The 12437-nt window shown below is 38.5% G+C and overlaps 1 non-coding gene across 1 annotated transcript; it reads right to left on the reverse strand.

The window, feature by feature from the left end:
* Positions 1-1684: 1684 nt before the first annotated feature.
* On the reverse strand, positions 1685-1791 carry LOC148571752 (small nucleolar RNA R71). The gene has a single exon (XR_015908608.1). It is a non-coding gene; the product is annotated as a small nucleolar RNA R71 (small nucleolar RNA).
* Positions 1792-12437: the final 10646 nt, after the last annotated feature.

Here is a 12437-nt window from a genome sequence, read left to right on the forward strand (position 1 = left end):
GTAATTTGATGGATCAATTTTAGTTTTCATTTTCCTTCTTCTATCTTTTCTCTTGATTTTACTAGAAAGCTTTCGATCTTCATCCAATTGGGTAGTTATCTTGGAAAAGAAGCTATTCATACTTGGATCTCTTCTGAACCTTGAAAGAGGAATGATGGGATCATGCTAGAAATGCTCTCTCATGCTGGACCAAATTGGGTTTGGATGGATATGTGACTATAATCCTTCCAACACTTAATTTGGGAAATGCATGTGGTATAATCAGTGACCATACTTCATCTCTTCTCATGAGCAATTGACCAAGGAATTGGCTATTGATCAAGATTTGAGAGATTGAATTACAAGGAATTGTAATTCGATCACTTAAGATTGCCAAGGAGATCAATGAATGCATTGATTGAGGAAGAGATGAAAATGAACTTGATCCGGAGAATGCAACATCTCCTGAGCCCAATGAATTCCCCATTTCTGATCTTACCCATTCTCTTTAATTTCTGCGATTTACTTTTATGAGCAATTGCCCCATTCCCATTTAAGATTCTGTAATTTACTTTCCGCCATTTACATTCAGCTCTTTATTCCTAGCATTTACTGTTTCCACTATTTACTTTCCCGCCATTTAATTTTCTGCAATTCTCAACTCAAATTCTGGTTCGCTCAAGTAGAACATTCCTTTAATTAAAGTTGCTTGATCAATCAATCTCTGTGGGATTCGACCTCACTCTATTGTGAGTTTTTACTTGACGACGAATTCGGTACACTTGCCGAAGGAAATTTGTTGCGAGACGAGTTTTTCACGTATCAAGTTTATGGCGCCGTTGCCGGGGATTGATTTTGAATCAACAATGATTAAATTGGAGGATAACTAGATTGAGCATTTTTAGTTTGTTTGATTTAATTTTCTGTTTGAGTAATTTACTTTCAGTTTTAGTTAATTTCTTCCATTCCCCCTACTTTTTCATTTTTTTTTTTAGTTATTTACAATTCAGTTCACTAACCCACTAACTGTTTGATATATTGCATCACTCACACTAACAGTAATTCTAACAGAAATACTTTCTGCATCTATTTTTCTTGCTTGTGCTTTGTTGGTTGTATGACAGAGAGAAGAAGCGGGGCTTCAACTTCCTTTTATTCTGAATCTGAGAGGACCTTCTTTAGATTAAGGAGGGAAGCAAGAGAAAAACGAGTAGTTGGTGCCGAGGAAGAGGAGGAATACTTTGAACCAAACATGGAAGAAAACATGGAAAACCATCATGAAGAAGAGGCTCACAACCATGGCAGAGAAGGTCGAGCAAATTATGCTGGGGAGGAGAGAAGAGTTTTAGGCTCTTACATCAACCCAAACACAGGAAACCGTAAAAGTAGCATTCAAAAGCCAACCATCCATGCCAATAATTTTGAACTAAAACCACAGCTCATCACCCTTGTTCAGAATAACTGTTCGTTCGGAGGAGGCGTCCAAGAAGACCCCAATCAACATCTAACCACCTTCCTGAGGATATGTGACACGGTGAAGTCTAATGGTGTTCATCCTGACGCCTATAGACTGCTCTTATTTCCATTCTCACTCAAGGATAAGGCGGCCAAGTGGGTGGAGTCTTTTCCGAAGGAGAGTTTGACAACTTGGGAAGATGTGGTGAATAAATTTTTAGCCAGATTCTATCCTCCCCAAAGAATCAATAGGCTGAGAGCTGAGGTCCAAACTTTCAGGCAACAAGATGGTGAGACTCTATATGAAGCATGGGAGAGGTTTAAGGACCTGACAAGGAGGTGTCCACCAGATATGTTCAATGAATGGGTGCAGCTACACATTTTCTATGAAGGACTTTCTTATGAATCAAAGAAAGCGGTAGACCACTCATCCGGGAGATCTCTGAACAAGAAGAAGACCATTGAGGAGGCCATAGACGTCATTGAAACTGTAGCAGAAAATGACTATTTCTATGCTTCTGAAAGAGGGAACACTAGAGGAGTGATGGAGCTAAACAATGTAGATGCTCTGCTGGCACAAAATAAGCTCATTACCAAGCAGCTGGCTGACCTCACCAAGAAGATGGAGAGGAACCAAGTAGCAGCAATCACCACTTCATCAGCAACCCAAGAAGGAGTGAATGAAGAAGCAGAGGATAGTCAGGAGTAATCCAACTACATTGGGAATTCACCTAGGAAAAATCATGATCCATACTCCAAGACCTACAACCCTGGTTGGAGGAATCACCCAAACTTTGGGTGGGGAAATCAACAAGATCAAGGCCAAGATCAGAGACATCACAACCCCAACAACAATGCAGCTCACCAACAATTCACACAGAGAATATATCAACACCACCATGACAACACCTCTCCACATCCATATCAAAACCAAAATAACACTCCTCATCCTTCCACCTCTAATCCCAATCTACCATCATTTGATGACAGACTCTCAAGGATTGAGAATCTACTTGAAGGCATAGGCAAAGAGATTCAAGACAACAAGGCATTCAAGGAGGAAGTACGAGCAAATTTTAAGAACCAGGGAGACACCATCAAGAGGTTGGAATCTCAAGTGGGATATCTCTCTGAGCAGATGCCCAAACCTATAGATGGATTCCCAAGTGATACAGAAAAAAATTGAGAGGTGAAACAAAGAAAGTAAGATGGGAAGATTGCAAGATGGTCACTATAAGTGATAAGGAGACTGAGGACAAGCCAAGCAAGCAGTCAGAATAACCTGGAGATACCTCAGTAGAGAAGAAGGAAAAAGATCACCAAGAACCAAAAATCTCACAACAAGAGCTGCTGAGACTCTATGCACCCTTTCCCCAACTACTCAATGGTACTGTAGAGAAGAGAATATACTCAAGATTTCTTGACTTGTTTGCATCTCTGCATGTAAACATACCATTCGTCAAGACCATCCAACAAATGCCTGCATACATCAAGTATATGAAGGAACTGCTCCCCAGGAAAAGCTCACTCAAGGGAGGCCAAACTATAGTGATGAACAAGGAGTGCAGCGCCCTCATTCAACTAGAGTTGTCTACAAAAAGAAAGGACCCAGGGAGTTTTCATATCCCCTGTGCCATAGGAGAAACAATGTTTGATAGAGCACTCTGTGATTTGGGAGCAAGCATCAACTTAATACCCTTATCCCTTGTGAAGAGGCTGCAGATCAATGAGATAATGCCCACAGATGTAGTTATCAGGCTGGCTGACAAAACTCAAAAACAAGCAATAGGAGTGGTGGAAAATGTGTTGGTAAAGGTTGGGAAATACTTCCTCCCAACAGACTTTGTCATATTGGACATGGAAGAGAGTCACACTCACCCAATCATATTGGGAAGACCATTCCTAGCTACAGCCAGAGCACTCATAGATGTGGAGCGAGGGGAGCTAATCTTGAGGATCCATGATGAACAGCTCACCTTCACTGTTTTCAAACACTCACAAGAAACAGATCAAGAGAACAAGGAACCAAGGAAGGATCACAGTGAGACACTGAAGGAAGAGACAAGCACTGAAGGACAACGAGCACCTCTAGAGATCCCCTTGATTGATGAACAAGGCAAACAGCAATTGCCACAGCTCAAAGAAAATCAGGAGGAACCTAAACCACCAGAAAAATATGAGACCAGTAACCACATTTCCTTAGAGGAGGAGGTCACAAAGAGTAAGACAACATCACAAGGAACAAAGAAGAAGGTACCAAGGAGGTGGAGGAACAAGAAGATCCCCACCGAGGACTTCTCTCCAGGGGATAAAGTGATCTCAGCTTACTTCCCAGATATCCCCCCTGATCTCCCCACTGTACCATCTCAGTTACCTAAGGTCTTCACTATCAACAGAGTTCTCTCCTTGGAACATGTAGAGATCATTGATATAACTACTGGATATAGGTCTACTGCCAGAGGAGAAGACTTGAAGCATTATCAACCTCCCTGATGAAGGCAAAACGTCAAGCTAGTGACGCTAAAGAAGCGCTTCATAGAAGGCAACCCATGTTTTATATGCTTTTAGAAAATAGTGAATAAGTCAATATTTATGAATTCCAACCCAAACTTGACAAAAACTTGGTAAAATCCTTATTATGCAGTATATAGTGAAGAACAAGTTTGGTGTTCAAAGCATGCTAAGAAAGCATGAATGCAACCCAGAGCATGCTAGTCTTGGAGCTTTGAAAAAAAACTTTTCATCACAGTGCTACAAACTAAGTTTGGTGTCACCCAAGGTGCCACGAATATGCATCTAAGGATACACAGTTAGTTAGTTAGTTGGTATTCATGAATAAATAATCTAATTCTTTTTCTTTATTATTCTAGCCGTAAAGTTTAAATCTTTTTTATGATATTGATTTTTCTTATTTTATTTCTATAGGGAAAAGGAAAGGAGTATTGAAGGGGATTGATTGGATAATTAAATGAAGAAGGTTCGGACACCACAAAAGGAGGATACAACACACGTGCCCCAAAGGGGATGCATTGGAAAATATTGCCATGCAACATTGAAGAAAGGAGACCCTTGAAGACCGAACCAATAGCCCTCATAAAGATGAGAATCCTTGTGCTCATGCTCTACAAAACCCCATCCGTCCATCCAACAACCTCCACATCAATCCATACCTTTCATCCCCTCATCATCTCCCTATATAAGTGAGTCCTAGTGCGTACTTACCCCTCACACTCAAATTCCCATTCTCCACACTTCACACTTCCGGCATCCAAAATTCTTTCATTACACCCTGTCCTAACCAACCAAATTCCTTATCTATCCGTACCTTCCAATCTCCTCACACAGCAACTCAAATTCATGGCATCATCAAGCTCCAAGAGGCAAAAGAGGAAGGAACCAATGGAGAGCATTCTTTTTTATGAGAAGAGATTCAAAACTGTGTTCCATGAACAAGAATTTGAGTGGATAAAGCTTAAAAAGATACTGCCCGAGTTAACCTTCCAAATCAATGAAGACGAGTGCCCACAGATTCGGGAGAAAATTGAACAAAGAGGGTGGCAAAGGCTCACGAATCTAGAGGGAAAGATCAATGCAAACCTCATCAAAGAGTTCTATGCAAATATGGTTAGAGAAGACAAAACCAAGGCTCCAACTTTCAAAAGCTACGTAAGAGGAAAGGAGGTGGACTTCAGCCCAAATGCTATAACAAGAACTCTTCACCTGAAATCACCACATTTTGATGAGCTCAGTTATCATGCAAGGATAAGTAAGAGCCCTGACAATGATGAGCTCACAGAAATCGTGACTGATATCTGTGTTATAGCAGCTGACTGGGAGAGGTATGCAGATGGGAGACCCTGGTTCATCAAGAGGGGAGACCTTAGCCCGGAGGCCAAGGGATGGTTTGAACTCGTAAGGAGGTCTATCCTCCCAGCTGCAAATAATTCAGAGGTCAATATTAATCGAGCAACTATGGTACATTGCCTAGTACAAGGTGGAGAAATCAATGTGCATGAACTCATAGCTGAGGGGATTCAAGAGTCAGCTGAGAAGGTTGATTCAGGTGCCAGGCTTTGGTACCCCAGCACCATTCTCAGATTGTGCACAAAGGCCAAGGTGGTCTTTGAGGATAGCAATTCAGACTGGGTGAACCCTGGGAGGCTAGTTACACTCCAGCGTCTGGTCTATACTACGCCTGCTCAGCAACAAAGAAGGCCACAAATAGGGAAACTAAAAGCGAAAGAAGGATCTCACCAAGAGGAGTCTCATCAGGAAGAATATCAACAAGAAGAACATCATGACCCAACCAACTTGAATATGAATCACCTTCTAAGAGCCATTGAGGATTTGGGAATGAGACATATGGAAGGACAAGAATAAATACTACGCCTTCAGTCAAACTAGATGAGCCAACAAGAGGAGTGGCAGAAACAACAAATAGAGCAGCAACAGGAACACTACTCCCAACTCACTCAAGCCATCCACCAAGTTACTGAGAGGCAAAAACGTCAAGATAAGCAATTGCAAGAACTCAATCAGCGGCAAATAGCTCAGATGAAAGCATTCAACGAGTTCAGTGTACTTAATGAAGGACGGCAATTACATAGGGAGGAGTTCAACGTAAACACTCAAGCCAAGTTGAACTACATGTCTAGTCATATGCATCATCTACACTATGCCATCCCTACGTATGATGAGGTCCAAAAGGATTTTACAGAACAAGAGGAAAGGAAAGTGAAACAGCAGAAGGAAACACTAAAGAAGAAGATGGAAGATGGTGGTTTCTGGAAGAAATTGATTGGAAAGAGCAAAGGGAGTGGGAGTACGAGCATTCAAGAGGGACACAAAGGGGACAAGCAAGAAGGAGAGCATGGGCATCCACATGAGTAAAAGGTGGTGGAGTTCCTTCTTTGCTCCATCTTTTTCTATGCCTTAAATAAGGAAGATCTTGTATGAAATAGAACATGCTTCCATGATAGTTTGAATTTTTTTTAAATTCTGTCTTTTAAGCTTTTTGTTGAATAGGTCTATGCTTGCTAGTCTTTATGTCACTGCATCCTTACTTTGCTTACTTGTATGCTTGTCCTTTTGAATTAAATGAAAAGAGAATGAGTGCTTTATAAAAGACCAGAGTGGAGTTCATACTATAGAGTAAGTTCCTGAGTTTGTGGTGTGGTCATAAGTTAGCTAAGTTGGTTCAACCACAAGGTGGGAAGACAACTATCTGTCATGAATACTATGCTTTGAACATACCCATGAGACTAGCTAAATAATAAGATCCTAATAAGAAAAAGGGAAAGAACAATCAAAGTTGAAGAATAAAAAAAATAGCAAGAAAAGAGGCTAGGCACCAAGGGTTTGAGTCTTGAGGGATGTGTCTGTGGTGTTCCTGTACCAAGGATCTGCTTGGATTACTAAGCTCTCAGGGGTGCTTTATCACCTGGTAACTTGGGTTAACTAACCCGGGATTATCAGCTGAAAGTCCACCATCAAGAGCAATCTTTGCTACAGAACATTTAGTAGCCCAAAGAGGTGCTGGACACCAAGACCTCAAGGAAAGAAAATAAACAAACCATGTGCCTGTGGTGTGTATGTATGGGGGAGAGACTTGAGGAAGTAAGTCCTTAGGGGTACTTCAACACCTAGCACCTTGAACCAACTGGTTCGGGAGTGTTGGCTGAAAGCTTATTTTAAAGAGTTGCCCCCTTACAGAGAACTTAGCCTAAGAACACAAATAAGCCCTGAAATGACAACAAAAGGATCAATGAATAAAAGTCTCATGGGATGCAATCACAGTGAGTATTCTAGGACATGATAAAGGTCTGAAAGCCAGTGAAGGAATGAACCTAAGTTGCTATGCATGAAACCACTATAAAACCAGAAACATGACTTCCACAAGAATGACTCATTTCTCTTGGCATACCATTCATCATTCTCTTGTTCCAGTACTTACTTAGGGACAAGCAAGCTTTAAGTTTGGTGTTGTGATGCCAGGGCATTTTGGCCAGTTTCACTGACCTCTTCTTTACTGTTTTTAGGGTAGTTTCATGCATTTTCTTAGAAAATAAGCTAGTTTTGGGTAGATATTCAGTTACATCTTGATTTAAGCATACATTGTGCACTTTACATGATTTCATGAGGATTTTGCATGAATTATATGATAAATTGGATGATGCATGACTCATGACTTGGACTAGAACTTTGATGCATTTTGTTGCTTGATTTCAGGACAAAGGAAGCAAAGAAGAACCACGTTAGCAGTCACATTAGTCCCACTAACGTGACCTCTAACGTGGAATGGGTGCTAACTTGGAAAGTTAATGAGAAAGGTAATCACCAATAATGCCCTCGAAGCCATCATAAGCCCACGTTAAGAGTCACGTTAACTAAGTTAACGTGAACTCTAACGTGGAAGAATACAATAAGGCCAACGTTAGTGACACTCCCCTTTGTCACTAACGTTGGACCAAGCTCATAATTGGCCACGTTAGTTGCCACGTTAACTTAGTTAACGTGGCTTCTAACGTTGAGAAGCAAAAAGGAAGCCAACGTTAGTGACATTCACCTTTGTCACTAACGTTGGCCAAGCTTCCATAAGCCACGTTAACTCCCACGTTAACTTAGTTAACATGGAAGCTAACGTGGAGAGAGCAATTGGTCACCAACGTTAGTGACACTTACCTTTGTCACTAACGTTGGGGTGAACCACCAAGAGCCACCATGAGCAACGTTAACTCCCACGTTAACTTAGTTAACGTGAAAGCTAACGTGAATAAAGAGATGAGGAACCAACGTTAGTGACACTCACCTTTGTCACTAACGTTGGAGATGGCTGGCATAACTACGTTAGAAGCCACGTTAACCTAGTTAACGTGGACTCTAACGTGAGAAATATGGGCACATTGGAACGTTAGTGACAAAGGTAAGTGTCACTAACGTTCTCGAAGGATTGGCAAGCTTATGTTAAGAGCCATGTTAACTAAGTTAACGTGGACTCTAACGTAAGGAAGGGGGAAACTTATCAACGTTATTGGGAAAGGTAAGTCCCATAACGTGTGCGAAGGACCAAGAGGCAACGTTAGTAGTAACGTTTGTGCCACTAATGTTGACGTTAACGTGGCTCATACTTGGGCGAGCAACGTTAGTGAAAAAGGTGATTGTCACTAACGTTCTCGAACCCACACTTTCACTTAACGTTAACACCACTAACGTCCTGAGCTGAAAGTCCCTGCCTACTTCACACTTTCTCTCTGCAAGCAAAGCTAAGCCCAATGAAGAAGATAACTGCTTCAAACTCAGGATCCAAAGGCCCATACCCAAGACTTGAAGAGCCAACTAGAAGATCAGAAGAGTAGTATATATAGGAGTAGCTTTGAATTAGTTAGAGAGCTGGAAAACTTTAGGGAGCCTTTGGGCATAGAACTACTCTCTGTATTTACTTTCTCTAGACTTCTAGTTTTACTTTCAGCATGTATTCTCCATCTTTGTTTTCATTTTCCAGAGCTATGAACAACTAAACCCCTTTCATTGGGTTAGGGAGCTCTGTTGTAATTTGATGGATCAATTTTAGTTTTCATTCTCCTTCTTCTATCTTTTCTCTTGATTTTACTAGAAAGCTTTCGATCTTCATCCAATTGGGTAGTTATCTTGAAAAAGAAGCTATTCATACTTGGATCTCTTCTGAACCTTGAAAGAGGAATGAAGGGATCATGCTAGAAATGTTTTTTCATGATGGACCAAATTGGGTTTGGATGGATATGTGACTATAATCCTTCCAACACTTGATTTGGGAAATGCATGTGGTATAATCAGTGACCATACTTCATCTCTTCTCATGAGCAATTGACCAAGGAATTGGCTATTGATCAAGATTTGAGAGATTGAATTACAAGGAATTGTAATTCGATCACTTAAGATTGCCAAAGAGATCAATGAATGCATTGATTGAGGAAGAGATGAAAATGAACTTGATCCGGAGAATGCAATATCTCCTGAGCCCAATGAATTTCCCATTTCTGATCTTACCCATTCTCTTTAATTTCTACGATTTACTTTTATGAGCAATTGCCCCATTCCCATTTAAGATTCTGCAATTTACTTTCCGCCATTTACATTCAGCTCTTTATTCCTAGCATTTTCTGTTTCCACTATTTACTTTCCCGCCATTTAATTTTCTGCAATTCTCAACTCAAATTCTGGTTCGCTCAACTAGAACATTCCTTTAATTAAAGTTGCTTGATCAATCAATCTCTGTGGGATTCGACCTCACTCTATTGTGAGTTTTTACTTGAGGACGAATTCGGTACACTTGCCGAAGGAAATTTGTTGCGAGACGAGTTTTTCGCGTATCAGCAATTTGATTTATTACAAGTAGCATTCGGGCGAGTTTGGCAGAGTTCAGAAAGAAGAAAAGCTTCATATTCAAGGCTGCCAGAGTGGCGCAAAATGCCACCTCACCGGTGTTTGGTGCCAGAACATAAAAAGCTCACTTTCGCCTCTGCCATGGTGGTGCCAAATTTCACGACCCGGCGTTTGGCTCTAGGGACCTCGTAAAGCATGAAAAATTACTGCTCAAGTGGCACCAAACACCACCAACCCGTGTTTGGCGCCAGTAGTACAAACCAAAATGGTCCCCACGTGAATCAGCACTAAATCTCTTCCTCTAATTTAATTTTTTAATCAATTTTGAATTAAGGAAAGATATTTTGAGGTTTTAGAATTCAAATTTTGTATCAATTAGGATTAGATAAAAAGAGAAGATATCTTGACTTAGGGCTTTTTTTCCCCTCCTCCTCCTCCGCAGTTTTACATTTTTCTCTACTAGGGTTTCTCCACACCATGAGCAACTAAACCTCCATTGTTAAGGTTACAAGATCTGTTATTTTAATGGATTAATACCATTGTTATTCCACTCTTAATCAATGCACTTATTCAATGATTAATTTCGTTCTTCATCCTAGGGATTAGAGTATAGTGAAAGATAACTCTTTCCTAATTGAATTCTTGTTGAATCTTGAAAAAGTTAAATCACTTGAATAACAACTTAAAATTAATTCCTCACAACTCTCTAATTACCTAGACTTAACGTGATATGTGACATATAATCATCTTATCCTTAGGTACTTAAGGTTTGTATGGCTCATAAACTAGAACTGGACTTAATCCTCTAATTTAAATTAAGTGACCAAAAAATTGGCAGTTTATTGGGATAAATCAGAATAAATCAGTAATTTTATATTCGTATAGATTTAATGAGTCCCATGAAACGAGTACCTATGTCCCCGTCCCCATTCACTTTACGTGGTGCGGGTCGTAAGATTTTACGGGTTCCATCTATAAAAGTAAGAAACTCATGATTGATGACGGGATGACAGCCAAAAAACATATAAATGACATAACATGGGAGTTAGTTTCATGCACTAAATTCATAAAAGTTGACGTATGAACTGTGAAATATAAATAAAGTAAGCAGAGTGGATTGATAGAAAATATATATATTTTTTTTAAAAAAAATCCATATGTACATTCAATGCATTAAAAAATGTATACAATTTTATTCTCTTAACCAACAATTTTATTTTAATAACCATTTTGCAAAATATTTTTTTAACTTTTTAGTACCATATTTCTATTAATTTAAATAAATTTGTAGTTTTTTGTAAATATAATGGATTTTGATTTTAATCCCTATAAAATTTTTCATTAATTTAACTCCAAAAGTTATGTTAGTTATCATAGCATTGGCTTATTATTCTTTTTATTGAAGCATGAACTATATATTTGTTGCTAATATTTGGTTCAAATTCAATCAATGATGATTGGATTGAATGAAGCTGAGAAATTGGGGATCCCAACTTCACCACCTTACCTCTCCCTAGTGTCCAAGTCCCGCAACAACAAGAATGTGTTCTTTTTGGGTGGTGTTAGCTTTGCCTCTGGAGGTGCTGGAATATTTAGTGATAAAACAGATGAAATTTCTTTAAGTTTATTCAATCTTTCTTATTCCTTTCTTCAATTGTTTTCTTTCTCCCTTTGTTTTACCCTGTTCATACATTGTTATATGTTGAAAATAACGGGACCTAGCTAGGATTACTACATTAGGAGTTGAATAGTCTAGATTGAAGATCCAAATATCATTAATATTAGTTTTTGTAATATCTGTTTTGGTAGTTAAAGGACCTGAAAGAGACCTTCATGCATGGAAAAGAGGTGGATTTTATGGAAGTGGGGCCATGAGAGAAACATGGATTATTAAAGATTAAGGATCTAAAATGATCCAAATCAAAATAAAATTTGCGGTGAATCGAACACACAACCTTCAAATCTTTAATCTGACGCTCTCCCAACTGAACTATCCTTGTATATTGATATTTATTGCATTCAGTTCTAAATAAATGTGTATAAGTAAGCGGAACAACATAATTCTATTCCCATTAAGAAAGAGAGAATATATAATAACATGTAATGCACAAAAACAGGATACAATATGATATGGAGACATATAAAATAGAAAAAATCTAACTGTACTTTTATTAAATTTTAACTAACATTTAATTTGTAGAAAAATAGTGTATAATCTCACACTATTAAATATAATCTCACACTATTAAAAATATTAATTATGTCTAATTAAAAATTATAAATCACAAAATATACTGACTCCTAATATTATTGTATAAAATATAAAGTATTTTTCGATAAATTATAATTATATTTTATATTTTTTATATTAAAATATATATTATTTTAAAATTATGTTCAAGCGTGTCCAAAAAATATTTTTTATTAAGATACAGATAGACACAAAAAATCTGCATATTCGTATAAATATCATGTTTAAAATGTTTTTTATAAACAAATACAATAGCGTTCGTACTTCATAGATAATAACAAAGCTATTTTTCAAATAATATGAAGTTAAAATTTTATACTTAATGAAAAATTGATAGAATCTCTCATGATAAAATTGATTAAATGTTGGTTAAAAAACAAATATATAAAAA

Source organism: Arachis ipaensis, chromosome B3 (assembly GCF_059453495.1).
Source record: "Arachis ipaensis isolate K30076 ecotype BB chromosome B3, ASM5945349v1, whole genome shotgun sequence".
NCBI classification, from domain to species: Eukaryota; Viridiplantae; Streptophyta; class Magnoliopsida; order Fabales; family Fabaceae; genus Arachis; species Arachis ipaensis.